Consider the following 14,702-nt stretch of genomic DNA (forward strand, 5'->3'; position numbering starts at 1 on the left):
CATGCATTCCTGATCACTATCCAAACCTTACACACATTTCTTCCTCTCTCCTACGTCCATGCATCTTCCACCGTTCTCTACACATCTACCTCTGTCCAAACCACTGCCAGCCTCCTCACCACACAACGTAATGTACCCCTTCCCCACTGTCTTTTCTCTGGTTTACCCACACTTCACCCACCATATTCCTACCAACCCTTTGCCACCCCTCCACCACTACCACATGCTATTCCTCCACCTGCTTCTCCAGCTGGTCCCAGTACTTTCTCCCTCCATCCTCAACCCACCCATCCCTAGACCCTCACTGGTCCCTAAACTCCCAGCCACCCCCCCTTCCAGCCCCTCCACACTCCTCTTGCATCCGCAGACCACACCATAATAATCTCATTCCCATCCATACAACGCCCAGGCACTCTCTCCCTCTGTTTTGTGGTCTATGGAATGCCAGATCTGTCCGCAACAAGCTCACATCCATCCATGAGCTCTTCCTCTCCAAATTCCTCACCTTCCTTGCCCTCACAGAGACATGGCTCACCCCCTCTGACTGTACCGCAGCCGCTGCTCTCTCCTATGGGGGACTGCATCTCAGTCACACCCCCAGACCTGACAACAGGTCTGGAGGAGGAGTGGGCCTGCTTCTTTCCGCATCCTGCACCTTCCGGGTCCTATTACCTCCCCCTTCCCTGCACTTCTCATCCTTTGAGGCCCATGTAATCCGCCTGTACCAACCTCTCCCAGCCATCATTGCGGTCCTATATCACCCCCCATTTGCTCCAACTTCACTCTTCCTGGACAACCTGGCCTCCTGGCTCCCCCACATCCTGTCATCTGACCTCCCCACCATCATACTCGGGGATTTCAACTTACCTATCAATGAGCCTATCTCCACTGCTGCCAACCAGCTACTCTCCCTCACCAAATCCCTTGGTCTCTCTCAGCACACAAATTCCGCCACCCACCGCGCTGGTCATACTCTTGACCTCATATTCTCAAAGTCCACCTCCCTCAGTAACCTGGACATCGCACCTTTCCCTATCTCTGACCATCACCTCCTCAACTTCACCATCTCCCCACCAACAACTTCTCTCCCCACCCCTCAGCCTGGTCGATGGCAGAGAGACCTACGTAATCTCAGCCCAAATGTCCTAGCAAGTCCCCTTCTCTCCCTCTCCTCCCACCTACCCACCCTAACATGCCCCAATGAAGCGGCTGCACAATATAACCTTGCCCTCTCATCTGCTTTAGATCAAGCTGCCCCCTCAATCTTCCGCCCTAACAAGCCCCCCAACCCTGGCACAACACCCACACACGTTAACCTCAGGAAAGAAACTCGAGCAGCCGAACGGAAATGGAAGAAATCACATCTCAATTCTGACTTCCTAGATTACAAGGCCAAACTGTTACTCTTCCACACTGCCCTCTCTGAGGCTAAACAAAGGTACTTTGCAGCACTGATTGGAACCCAAGCTTCCAACCCTCGACAGCTTTTTGCTACCTTCAATTCCCTCCTCAACCCCACTCCTCCCCCTCCCAGCCCCTCCCTCTCAGCCAACGACTTTGCCAACCACTTCACCACTAAAATTGCAACAATACGCAATGAAATTTCACTCCTCCATCCCTCCCTTCCCAATGCCTCTCAGGTTGTCCCCTTGTCTTCCTTCCCAGCTGCTCCCCTGTCTCATCCACCCCTCGCCTCTTTTGCTCCTGCCACCATTGATGAAATCAGCCTGCTGCTAGTGGCTCCCCCCCCCCCCCCCCACATCCTCTCCCTGTGATCCGGTACCTGCAAATACTCTTTGTCCCCACTTCCCTGACCTGGCCCCAGTCCTCACCTCCTTGTTCAATCTCTCCCTTTCCACAGGCATCTTCCCCAAAGCATTCAAACAGGCCACTGTACTTCCCCTGCTCAAAAAACCCTCACTCGACCCATCCCTACCCTCAAACTACCGCCCAATCTCCCTCCTTCACTATGCTTCTAAACTCCTCGAACGCCTAGTCCACCAACGCATTACCCAATACATCAACTTCAATACCCTACTTGACCCCCTACAGTCTGGATTCTGACCTGCACACTCAACTGAAACAGCCCTCGCCAAGGTGGTCAACGACCTCACCCTTGCCAGGGCCAAAGGCGGTTATTCCATCCTACTCCTCCTTGACCTCTCTGCAGCATTTGACACTGTTGACCACTCCCTCCTCCTCCAATCACTACAGTCCATGGGCATCCATGGTCTTGCCTTGGCCTGGATCTCCTCCTACCTATCCAATCGCTCCTTCATCACTTCCTTCAATGGCTCCTTCTCATCCCCTGCCCCTCTCGCAGTTGGGGTCCCCCAGGGCTCTGTTCTAGGCTCCCTTCTTTTCTCCATATACACTTCCTCAATTGGCAAGCTTATCTCCTCCCTGGGCTTCAATTACCACCTTTATGCAGATGACACTCAGATTTACCTCCATACCCCCGATCTCTCATCCACCACCATAAACAAGGTCTCCTCGTGTCTCTCAGCAATTTCCTCCTGGATGTCAGCTAGATTCCTAAAGCTTAACCTAGACAAAACTGAGCTCCTGATCTTTCCACCCCATGCTGCTGCACCCCTCCCAGATTTCCACCTCACAATCGACAACACAACTATTCTCCCTACCTCCCAGGCCCGCTGTCTGGGTGTCACCTTGGACTCTGACCTCTCCTTCATCCCACACATCCAAAACATCACCAGAGCCTGCAATTTCCACCTCCGTAATATCTCCAAGATCCGCCCCTTCTTAACCCCGGACACGACCAAACTGCTCATCCATGCCCTCATCATCTCCCGCCTTGATTACTGTAACTCCCTCCTTTCTGGCCTCCCCCTGAAACGCACTGCCCCCCTTCAATCAGTGATGAACTCGGCTGCAAGACTCATCCATTCTTCGCACCGCTCTGCATCCACATCTCCCCTTTGTGAATCCCTGCACTGGCTCCCTATCCATTTCAGGATAAGTTTCAAGATTCTATGCCTGGTGTATAAATCTGTGCACAAAACCTGCCCTACCTACATCTCGGAGCTTGTTCACAGGTATACACCAGGTCGCCCCCTCCGTTCCACCAACGACCTTCGCCTCACCACCCCATGCATTTCACACTCCCATGCCCACCTGCAGGATCTCTCAAGAGCTGCCCCTACCCTCTGGAGTGCCCTTCCACCACCCATCAGACTTGCTCCCTCTTTCAACACATTCACGCAAGCCCTCAAAACACACCTCTTTATGATGGCCTAGCCACCTCCTACCACACAGTAACTCTCTAAGGAATATTTAACAGCCCCACCTAGTGTTTCCACCCCTCCCTTTAGATTGTAAGCCTCTGACAGGGTCCTCCACTCCCTAGTGTAATCTACAGGATCATGTGCTCCTGTCCTAGGACAGCCTGTACTTGTATTACTGGGCCTACCTAACCAGCCCATATTGCATGATCATGTATTTTGTGCAATTTGCATGTATAACTTTGTTCTATGTGTATACAGGCTCGGACTGAGCCACCGAACCACCGATGGTCCCATTGGTGGGCCCCGACTGCCCCTCCTCCTGGGGGCCCCAGAGCTAAGAGGGAGGGGGCACAGCTTGGAAGAGGGGGAATTGGGCACAGAGCGGCGGGGAGGGGGGGAAGCCCCCCTCCCTCACCTAGGGGCCCCCCCTTCCGCGCACCCCCCTCCTCCAGAAGTGCAGCCAGCAGCGAGCGGAGAATAGCTACAGAGATGATGCTAGCTCCGCTCCGCTCCGAGTCCGCATGCTGCTGCTGCCCTGCTGCTCACTGTCTGCTGTAGTGACACTGTCCAATCATGCTCTCGCAGTACTTCCTGCGAGAGCGTGATCGGACAGCGTCACTACAGGAGACAGAGACCAGCAGGGCAGCAGCGGCATGCGGAGCGGAGCTAGCATCATCTGAAGCTCGGTAAGCTATTCTCCGCTCGCTGCTGGCTGCACTTCTGGAGGAGGGGGGTGCGCAGAAAGGGGGGGCCCTAGGTGAGGGAGGGGGGAGAGGCTTCCCCGCTGATCTGTGCCCGCTGATCTGTGCCCTCTGCCCCCCCTTCCAAGCTGGGGGGGGGGACTTGCATTGTGTGGGGGCATCTCTGCCACCAACCTGATTGCATTGTGTGGGGGTATCTCTGCCACCAACCTGATTGCATTGTGTGGGGGTATCTCTGCCACAAACCTGATTGCATTGTGTGGGGGTATATCTGCCACCAACCTGATTGCATTGTGTGGGGGTATCTGCAGCCAACCTGTTTGCATTTTGTGGGGGTATCTGCAGCCAACCTGTTTGCATTGTGTGGGGGTATCTGCAGCCAACCTAATTGCATTTTGTGGGGGTATCTGCAACCAACCTGATTGCATTGTGTGGGGGTATCTGCAGCCAACCTGATTGCATTTTGTGGGTGTATCTGCCACCAACCTGATTGCATTGTGTGGGGTTATCTGCAGCCAAACTGATTGCATTTTGTAGGGGTATCTGCCGTCAACCTGATTGCATTTTGAGGGGGTATCTGCCGTCAACCTGATTGCATTGTGTGGGGGTATCTGCAGCCAACCTGATTGCATTTTGTGGGGGTATCTGCAGCCAACCTGATTGCATTGTGTGGGGGTATCTGCCACTAACCTGATTGCATTGTGTGGGGGTATCTGCAGCCAACCTGATTGCATTTTGTGGGGGTATCTGCCGTCAACCTGATTGCATTTTGTGGGGGTATCTGCCACCAACCTGATTGCATTGTGTGGGGGTATCTGCAGCCAACCTGATTGCATTTTGTGGGGGTATCTGCTGCCATTTGACTACTTGATGAATTATCATGAGGCATGTAACTACTTGAATATTTTATCTAAAATGTATCTGGTCAGACCTAATCTCTGTGAATAACACTGCTACTTATTTTGTGTTTTGTATTTTTTTTTTTAAGTCTGCCCTGCCCTGACTCATCATGACCACGCCGATGTCCCAGTGCGTGGTGACACCCATTTAGTTCATATCCCTATTGGAGACTGTCCTCAGAATTGCTCACAATCTATTCTATACCATAAAGTCATGCAAAATTTCTAGAGTACATATGTATGTGAGCCCAAAATGGGGGGGGGGGAGGAGAGGAGAGGAGGGGGGAAGAGGAGGAGAGGGGGGTGGGCCCCAGGCTGAAACTTCCTTGGTGGGCCCTTGGTGTCCCAGTCCGACCCTGTGTGTATAACCCTATGTCTGTCATCCTTGTATCATTGTATATATTTATTGTCCAGCGCTGAGTAATATGTTGGACGCTTTATAAATACAATAAATAATAATAATAATAATAATAGGGTCTGTGAGGTGGCAGTTTGTCAGCAGACTGAGGAGAGAATACATCGGAAAATGCGCTGTATGCAGATGGTAACTCGGCAAGCTCCATCTTGGAACTATGCAAAGGTAAGTTCCTCAAACATGACTTTTTGCAATGAGGAGACCAAGAGGTAAGTTGGCCATTTACCCAATCAATTTGCGGGCCGTGTTTCTGCAACCAGAGATAACCCAAAACAAGAGAGCAAGAGGACATCTTGAGTACGTAAAACTGTATGGTTTCAAAATGCAATACTCCGACTTGACAAGTTACCTCCGGAGTAATGGTAACAGGTAGCTTATTATGAAGTGGAGAATCATCTATGGCAGTCACTATCAATTTTTTTTGCATAGGTAAGGTCGGAATACCCCACTTAATAGCTAACTAGGAATCAATAAAATTTCCAGCGGCACCAGAGTCAATAAATGCCAACGTGGAAAAAATCTGATCATTCCAGTGAATGTTTACAGGTAATAATAATTTCTTGACTTCCAGGGGTGAACAGTGATCGCCCAGGAGAGACCCCTCAACTACTCCTAGGCGTAAGCGTTTTCCACCTTCTTCTTAATAGGGAAACTTTGTGCAAAATGCCCCTTTTCTCCACAATACATACACAGACCTTCCTGACATCTTCTGAGTTTCTCAGAAGAAGACAATTTAGAGTGACCTACCTGCATAGGCTCTTCCATGCAACTGGAACCACCACTACCCCTCCTAGTAGAAGAGTTGACCGGAGGATGCGTTCTACTCTGATGGCGATGTCTAATTCGCAGACCTACTCGGATGGCGAGAGTGATAGCCTCCTCAAGAGTCATAGGCTCCGGATGACTAACTAAAGTATCATTAACTGCATCCAACAAACTGAATAAAAATTGGTCCAGCAAAGCTACAGTATCCCACTTGGTTGACACAGCCCACCTCCGAAACTCTGCAGCATACTCCTCAGTGGAGTGGCGGCCCTGACGAAGTTCCTTAAGTTTAAGAACCGCAGTGGCAGAGATGTCAGGATTGGCGTAAATGATAGCCATAGCATTAAAGAAATTATCCACTGAGGTTAAGGCTTCATGCTCAGGGGACAACCCGTATGCCCATGTCTGAGGGTCCCCCTGTAGCAGAGTTTTGATAAGAGAGATTCTTTGTGACTCTGTACCAGAGGATATAGGCCTGACTTCAAAATATGACATACAGTGATTCCTAAAATTACTGAAATCAGCCCTGTGTAACAAGTATAACGGCAGCTGCGGCGAGCAGCTGCCTCCGTGTATCCGCTTGTGTCCCCAGCGTCTGGGTCACCAGGGGCACCTACGCCACTGGGTTACCAGGGGCACCTCCGCCGCAGCTGCCCTCGTGCTCCTGCCCGTCTCCCCGGCGTCTAGGACGCCGAGGACGGGGCTTTCTCTCGCCCATAGGGTCGCTGTCTTGCGCGGGCATGCGCACAGACAGGACCATTATGCTAGGAGGAGAGGCGTCAGCTGACTTGCTGGTCGGCTGATGTCAGAGGGGACTCCCGGCGCCCCGGATTGGCTGATAGTAGGGGGCGTGCCAGTGAGGTCTCCTCTGCTTTTTAAGCCTCCAGGCTTCAGTGAGGAGCTGTCTGCTGTCGTGAATACACCCTGTGTTAGCACTCAGACCCTAGACTAGATCCCAGGTGTTGATACCAAGGACTTCACACCTAGACTAGGATATTATTGTATTGTGATTGATATTCTGTGTTTGACTCTGGCTATACTCTGACTCTGCTCTAAGCTTATCGATTCTGTACCTTTGCCTATCTGCCTACGTTGCTGAACCTCTGCCCGATTACCGACTACTTTACTGCTTTACGATTCTGCTCTGATCCTGTCCTCTCTGTTGCCAACCCTTGCCTGTTTGACCATTCTACTCACCAGTGGGCCCTCGCCACTGGTGAGGTGTTAGCTTCACCAGCTCCTCTGGTAAACTTATTTGCTAGTGACTAATTGTTCCTGCTCCTAGGCTGCAGTACAATCTGAATCGCGTGCTCCTCAGGTGATCAGTAGTTGTAATACTGTTTGTACCTCCTGCCCCTAGGCTGCAGTACAATCTGAATCGCCCGCTCCTCAGGAGGTTCTATCTCTTCAGTTGTAGTAGCTCCAGCTTGCTGGGGTTTGTACTTAATTATACGGTCAGTGTACCGATAGTACCTCACCAGCCCCTCTGGTGAGGTCCCGTCAAACCATTAAGTTATGGTTGCACCAAGCACTACACACTCAGATCCTTGTGCTGCTATACTGGTATTATTGGTGATTCTGCAGATCATACATAATCAGGTATAGCGTCTGCATTATTGGTGATTCTCCAGAACACCAAATAATCAGACATCTGATCTGCGACACCCAACGGTTACACCCTGGAACCTGAAAAGTTTTCTGGAAGTGGCCTTTTAGGTTCTACCAATGTGTGTCAGACTAGGGCAGGTTGTGGATTCTGATCCACGGATTGCCCAGCACGTGAGGACTTGAGTAACTGATTCAGTTGAGCCTGCGGAGTCGCAACCGTGTCATTCAACTGACTCACAGCAACCGCCAGAGTCTGCATCTGAAGTTGTAATTCTTCCATTTAGGAATATATATATTTTTTAATTGGTACGTTATAATGTAACGCTGAGTGGTGACGTATCACTAGCGGAACAGACAATAGACTGGAACTCACGATTAGACCAGAGCAATACAAAAAAAATAATAAAAATGCCTCCCTAGACCTAAGAACTGTGTTGTAAGTACTAACTACTTGCAAGCACAGGAAGAAGAAGAATAGTCAGAACAGGCGGAGATCAAACCAGGATTCAGATGAGTGAAAGTACAGAAGGAATAGGCACAAGCATAGTCTGGAACGAGCAAAAGGTCGGCAACGATAATCAGATAGGCAAAGGTACAGAAGGATGAGGCAGAAGCGTAGTCAGAATGAGCAAGAGGTCAGAACACAGTAATCAAATCACAATAAACACAATAATATATCAAGCTAACTAGTGAATGTATATATTGGCTATGAACCGATATATGACATTGCACAAAGTCTAACTAGGCCCGTAGCACACAGCAAGCTGTTAGCTATAACGGACACTGGCTGAATGAACAGCCAGGCAATTTATAGCAGGACCTGGATCACAGGCCAAGCCTCCAGAACAAACATCCAGTCAGCAACATCCCTGCAGCAAGTGTCAGCAAACAGCTGACAAACTTCAAACACGCCTCCTAAGCCTATAAAGGCAGCTCTGCTCTGCACGTGTCCAACTATGGGGGATGCCAGAATCAGCGTGTAGACTCACATCTACAGAGGAGCCGGGGGAGAAAGAAGAACAGGAAGCTTGCTGAAGCCAATCAGCACTGTCCAAGCACTTGCTGGAGACATCAGGTATGTTTGTTACATTAATAGTGCAAAAGTGTGTATGTAATACCCCCTCTCGAGATTGATACTTAACCCTGCCCCAGTGGCATAGCTAATAAGCTGTGGGCCCTGATGCAATTTTTACAATGGGGCCCCCCAATAGCACTCTATATATAACAATTGATACGGTGCACCAAAACCTGCTTATGACAACTACAGTGTCAGAGGTGCAAGAAGGGGATGAGGAACAGTTTGTTAATGATTACCACTATTCAAAGTATCTATAGAAGTGATTATTATAAGCACAGGACCAATAGAGAACTAATACTGCAGTTGAGGGAGGGCCCTTCGGGGCCCCTGTGGCCCAAGGGCCCCGATGCGGTCGCAACCTCTGCAACCCCTATTGCTAAGCCCCTGCCCTGCCCCCAGCACGAGTCTGATTCTCCCCACTTGTCTGTGGGGGGCGAGCTTCAGTGCAGTCATCCCTCTCTCTCCTCGCAGCGTGATTGGTCTCCACTCTCCACGCAGCAATACAGGGGTGAGGGTGCATTGTGCAATGGGCGACAAGCTGCTGTGACTTTGTAGCCACTATCTGCCACTGCATTATGTGGCCCCACTCCTGCACATGGCCCCGCCCCCCACGACTCTGTGGATGGCCAGCCATCTGCAAAAAGAAGAGGATAGAAGAAAAGGAACCTGCCAATGCCAGCAGCACCCACCTCCATGCAGTCCAGCAGGGGAGGAAAGAGCTTAAACTCCCTGCTGTCTTGCCTCCTAGCTACCTTTCTCACTGCTTGTCCCCCCTTCCTGCTTTCATCCTTCCCGCTGTCATCACCGCTAGTCTCCCCATTCCTGCTGTCGTCACTGCTAGTCTCCCCCTTCCCTCTGTCATCACCACTAGTCTCCCAATTCCTGCTGTCTTCACCGCTAGTCTCCCCATTCTCGTTGTTGTCTCTGCTAATCTCCCCCTTCCCGCTGTCGTCTCTGCTAAATAAACTCGATAAATAAAATACATTTGCTAAAATATAGGAAGGCACAGGGCTTGTTTTGTAAATATGCCATTCATTTCTCTTGAGCTTGGTTGAATGCTGCTTCCTGTTAACATAGAGAACTTTTTTGTTGTCCTAAAACTCACCATCGTTGAAAGATATAGCTCTGCAATACTCTACAAAGCTTGGCAAACAGCTAAGCTGGCAATTGCCATTTCTTTGTATGAAGACACTTTTACATTCACTGAATAACTGGTTAGTTAAACGGCACAGTAGTGAAGAAGTGAAATCATTACTTGAACAGATGGTATTTACATACCAACAGCTAGTTTATTATGACTGTCATTATGCCTCCGAACCTGGAAATGAATTTCCTTCATTTTAATCCTACTTATTGTGTGGGCAACACTGGGCACATCATCTACGCTTGTCCCTACAGGCCAACTATGTAAATGGAATTCAAGCATACGTGAAATAAACACAGCAAGAATAGCACAGCAATTCTGTGAACTTACGGTTAGCTATTTTGATTTTGTTAGACCTCATTACTGAGATATAAAGCAAGGATTTAAAACATATGGAGAATGCTTGTAAACACCATATTACAGTAAAGAAGGGTCAACAAACTAAAGAAGCGGGCCACACTGAAGGCTCTATGCTCCATTTCTGCATTTTACAGCAAATAATGAAACACACCCCTTTTTCTTAAAGCGGACTTGAACCCAGAACTTCCTCTCTGCTCTACAAGATATGCAACAGCATAATAATCTTTAAAGAAAAAAATTATTTGTTACGGCTGATACAAATCCTGCAGTAAATCTACAGTGTGTCTACGTCCTGCTTTCATGGAAGCAGACATAGTTAGCACTCTGCAACGGTGAAATGGAGGACAGCATGGTAAGTCTCTACAGGATCCAGAGGCTTCCCTCTATTTAGGTAAGTATTTGACTTTTGACCCAAGGTTCTTCTTGTGTACACTTTAAACAGGGATTCCCAAAATGTTTCGGTCAAGGGCCAAGTCAACGTACTTCAGACTGCTGGGGGGCCACAATATACATAAAATGATGTTGAAAAACATAGATGTTGAATCTAGGTATTGATTCCCCCCAATCATGCCCAGAGAACTCCCAGCAGCAGCCATTCAGTCATGTGGCACCTGAAGAACGTCTTTGTGCACCAGACAATGAAGCATACCCAGGTGACAACCTGCTTGGAAGCCAGCGAATTAATCCGCTGGCTTCTACAGTATGTGGATGGGTGGTGCCAGCACTGCTACTTTATATGCGGGTTGCCGATACTTAAAGCTGCAGTGGTCCATATCTATCAGTTATACATTTTGTCTTCGGGGGCCAGTGAAAAAACCTTGGGAGGATGCATTTGGCCCGCTGGCCGTAGTTTGGACCACTGATTTAAAGGATACCTGAACCATGGCAGAGTTACCTAAGGTGCGGGCCACACTTATTTGAATTGCATTCATTTTAGAAAACGCATGGAAAAACTCACATAATGATAGTCTATGGGCAGCACAAAAATGCATCGGAATGCATTTTTTAATGTGTTTTCAGATGCGTTTTAAAACGCTTAACAAGTTAATTCTTTCTGCATACTGTATGCAGAATGCATGCGCTCTGCATGTAATGTTTTCCTCTGGTGGAAAAAATGCATGCCTTTTGCATGCGTTTTTGATGCGTTTTTGTCCAAATAAGGTAAAAAGTAATTTGAAAATGATTTATTTTTACTTGTTAAGCATGAATATTCACAAACAAACACAAACGGAAACGCATGAAAAACTCACACTGAAAAACCCAAATGCAGAAAAAATGCCCATAGCTGATGGTTTTCCGCAAGGATAAGTGTGACCGTAGCATTGAGTGATGCTCACGCTTGATTCACATACCTCTGTATATTCTCCAATACTCTCCTAGTTACCAGTGCTGCTCGGATACCCCTTTTCAAAATCTGGATTGAATTCGAAACCGGATACCAGATATCCGGATCCGGATCGGATATCCGAGTTCAAAATTTTCTGATCCGAATCCGAATCGGATATCCGACCTCAGTATCCAGGGTATCCAGGCGGATTCAGATATCCGCATAGCAAAACCGGAAGTGGCCTTTAAATTGCTTCTAAAACGTTTTTAGGGTAAATGAGGCATGTAGCATCATGTTTTTTTTAAAGGGAATTGAGTAAGTGGGGACTTAAAATCCCCCCCTCCAAAACAAAATGGCTGTAAATCAGATTTGTACTTACCAGTGCCCTAGGCCTGCTGTCACCAAGCAACCCCCCCCCCCCCCAGCCCCCCCCCCCCCTGCCGCCACCACCACCACCAAAAAACATTCTGTCCAACTATCTGACTAGCGATCACTGGTTTGAATGGGCTCATTTCAGTTGTGCTGCTGTGCCCCTCATTGAACAAAGAATCAGTGGATGCTCTGTCCTCTCACGATGGAAATTTGCGCTCCTGCTCGATTGTGCACAGCAGCTGATAGTGTTCTGGGAATGCATACTTGAGAAATTACGGTGATGTATGATCGGTACTCGTCAAGAATGCATAACACTATACTGGCCTCGGTTGCTGTGCACATCTGGGCAGGAGCAGGAAATTACAGGGAGCGCAAGTGGCCAGAGCATGCACTGCTTCTTTATCCTCTGTGCGACTGGCTGCAGTCGGAGCCACAAACAGGTGGCAGGGCAGAGCAATGGAAAGAAGCCCATCCAAAACAGAGAACAGGTAAGTAGCAAACATCCTGTCAAGACCCACTTTGGATGTTTGGTTGTAATTAGAGTGGACCTGAACTCAGAACTTCCTCTCTGCTCTAAAAGATACGCAACAACATAACCTTTAAAGAAAAAACATTTCTTTGTTACAGCTGATACAAATCCTGCAATAAATAGACAGTGTTTCTAATTCCTACTTTCATGGAAGCAAATATATTAACATCTTGTGCTTTAAAATAAGCTTATATGCTGTGGCAGTCAGGTGACACAGGGAAGATATCAAATTTGTGATTAGACACAGATGTGGAAGAATTCGAAAGGCTCTCTAAATACATACATGGTGCATTTCTTTGTTTTCCTTCTGTCCTGTGCAAGAGTTCAGCTCCACTTTAAAGCATCTGAATGACATTTATTTATATTTGCTGAAAAATCTACGTATCTCTTTTGAATGCTGAATGTACATATGGTGGTGTGCTCTAACATATTGGTAGTATACAGGAACAAAGTCTGAAGAAGGTTTATTAGCAGAACGATTACTCTTTTTCTTTTAAGCCAATAAATGGTATCATCCTGATTCAAAACTCTCTGCTTTTGCTGATGGCTAAGATGGTACAATATTCTACTGCTACAGGAAAGCAGAAGGATGCCAAACCATAAACACCAGCATAGAGGTAGCAACAGCTCAGGTGACAGTGACAGTTTAGCAATGAAAGGGAAGCATACAGCATTTTTATTCCAGGCTGCAGCAGTTCTCATAGATGGTCAGAGCTGAAGGACAGAAAATGAGTCAGAAAAGAGTTAACTTAAGCAGAGACGAGACCACTGGCTAGTGTAATGATCCGCTCAGCTGGATGCACTGGCAGACAGCTGTTTGACCATTCCTCTAGTCTGTGGGCTGCAGGTCTCTGCAAGAGAGACCTGTCTTTCCATTACAAGTTTCTGGTCTGTTCTGCTGCTGAGGAATTTGCATACACTCGTTATGCAAATCCCCTACCTGCCTCCTTTGATGACTGGCAGTATAAAGAGCTATGTTTCCCAGAGTCCTTTGCTGGTCATAAGGGTTAGTCCTGTGGAACACTCTTGGAGTGTCAGCCTTGCTCATTGTTTGAAGATTAGTTTAGAGTAATTCCTGGAACTGCACTAGGCAGATTCCCTAGTGCAGTTAGGATTGCATATCTGTTTTGTTTGTCTGTTGTGATTATTCTGTCCCAGCGGTGGTCGACAGGAAGTCATTCTGATCTTTGTTCTTGGAGTATAGCTGGAGCAGCAGTTGCTACCAGCTATCTCCTCTAATCTGTCTTGCCTGGATCGCACTCGCCTTGCGCTAGTGCTGTGGATCCGTCTCTCTCACTTATTCCTGTTTTCGTGTATCTGTCTTGTCTGCTACGAACGCTTGCTGGAGGCTCGGTGAGGTAACCGTTAAGCAAGCGCTCGTGTCCTCTGTTTCATGTTTGTCTGTCGGTGGTTAGTTAGGCGTGCTTGTCTCTGTTGTGCTTAACACGCGGAGACCGCGCATAAACGCGTGCACTGTTGCAAATGAGTGCGGTGTTCGCGTTTAGCTAGCGTTTGTTATTTTCCTTATCTACTCATTGTATCATTTGCTGTGCCTTTGCTACTCTCGTGCTCTGCCTTGCTGTAGCCTTGTGTCACCTCGGGCAATCGCATCTCTCGCGATTGCGTTCCTACTTCATATCTGCTGTTGTGTATGCATCGTCGCGGGTTGGCGTCTAGTTTGGTGCACACACATACAATCTGTCCCTGTGCTCATTCTCTTTCGCAATCGCTTCTCTTGCGATTACGTTCTCACTTGGTTTCCTTTGTTGTGTGTCCGCCGTCGCAGGGTTGCGGCTAGATTGGTGGACATACATATATTCCTCATCTGTGCTTATTCGGTCTTGTGTCGCTGTTAGAAATCGCCATCTCTGGCGATTGCCTTCTCACTTTGTCTTCATGGTTGTGTGTTCATCGTCGCAGGGTGGTGACTAGTTTGGTGGACACACATACCCTCTGTCGCTTTGATCTCTCTCTTTTAGGGCTATCTTGCCCTGCGTTTCTTCCCTTCGTGCAATTCCTGTCTGGCGTGTGTGGCAGGGCAGAGGAGCTGTTCCTCTGCACTCCACAGCTCCACCTGTCGACAGGAATTTCCCTCTACAGGTGAATTGCAACTTTTGCTGGGTTCCCTCAAATTACACGCTTGTGGAGGATTTCCGCAGTGTCAGCACACGTCTTGTGCGCTGATCACGGAGAGAATTCCACAATCGTTACAGCTAGGAAGAAAAAAAAAGCAATAAATTAGGCCTAGATAAGAAAGTG

The 14,702-nt window shown here is 48.3% G+C and overlaps 1 long non-coding RNA gene across 1 annotated transcript in view; it reads left to right on the top strand.

The window, feature by feature from the left end:
* The first annotated feature begins 7,890 nt into the window (after positions 1–7,890).
* Positions 7,891–14,702, top strand: part of LOC137570904 (uncharacterized) — a 46,799-nt gene continuing 39,987 nt past the window's right edge. The window contains exon 1 of the long non-coding RNA XR_011031228.1: positions 7,891–8,708. This is a non-coding gene — a long non-coding RNA (uncharacterized lncRNA). The remainder of the gene's footprint in view (positions 8,709–14,702) is intronic.

Source organism: Hyperolius riggenbachi, chromosome 4 (assembly GCF_040937935.1).
Source record: "Hyperolius riggenbachi isolate aHypRig1 chromosome 4, aHypRig1.pri, whole genome shotgun sequence".
Taxonomy (NCBI): Eukaryota; Metazoa; Chordata; class Amphibia; order Anura; family Hyperoliidae; genus Hyperolius; species Hyperolius riggenbachi.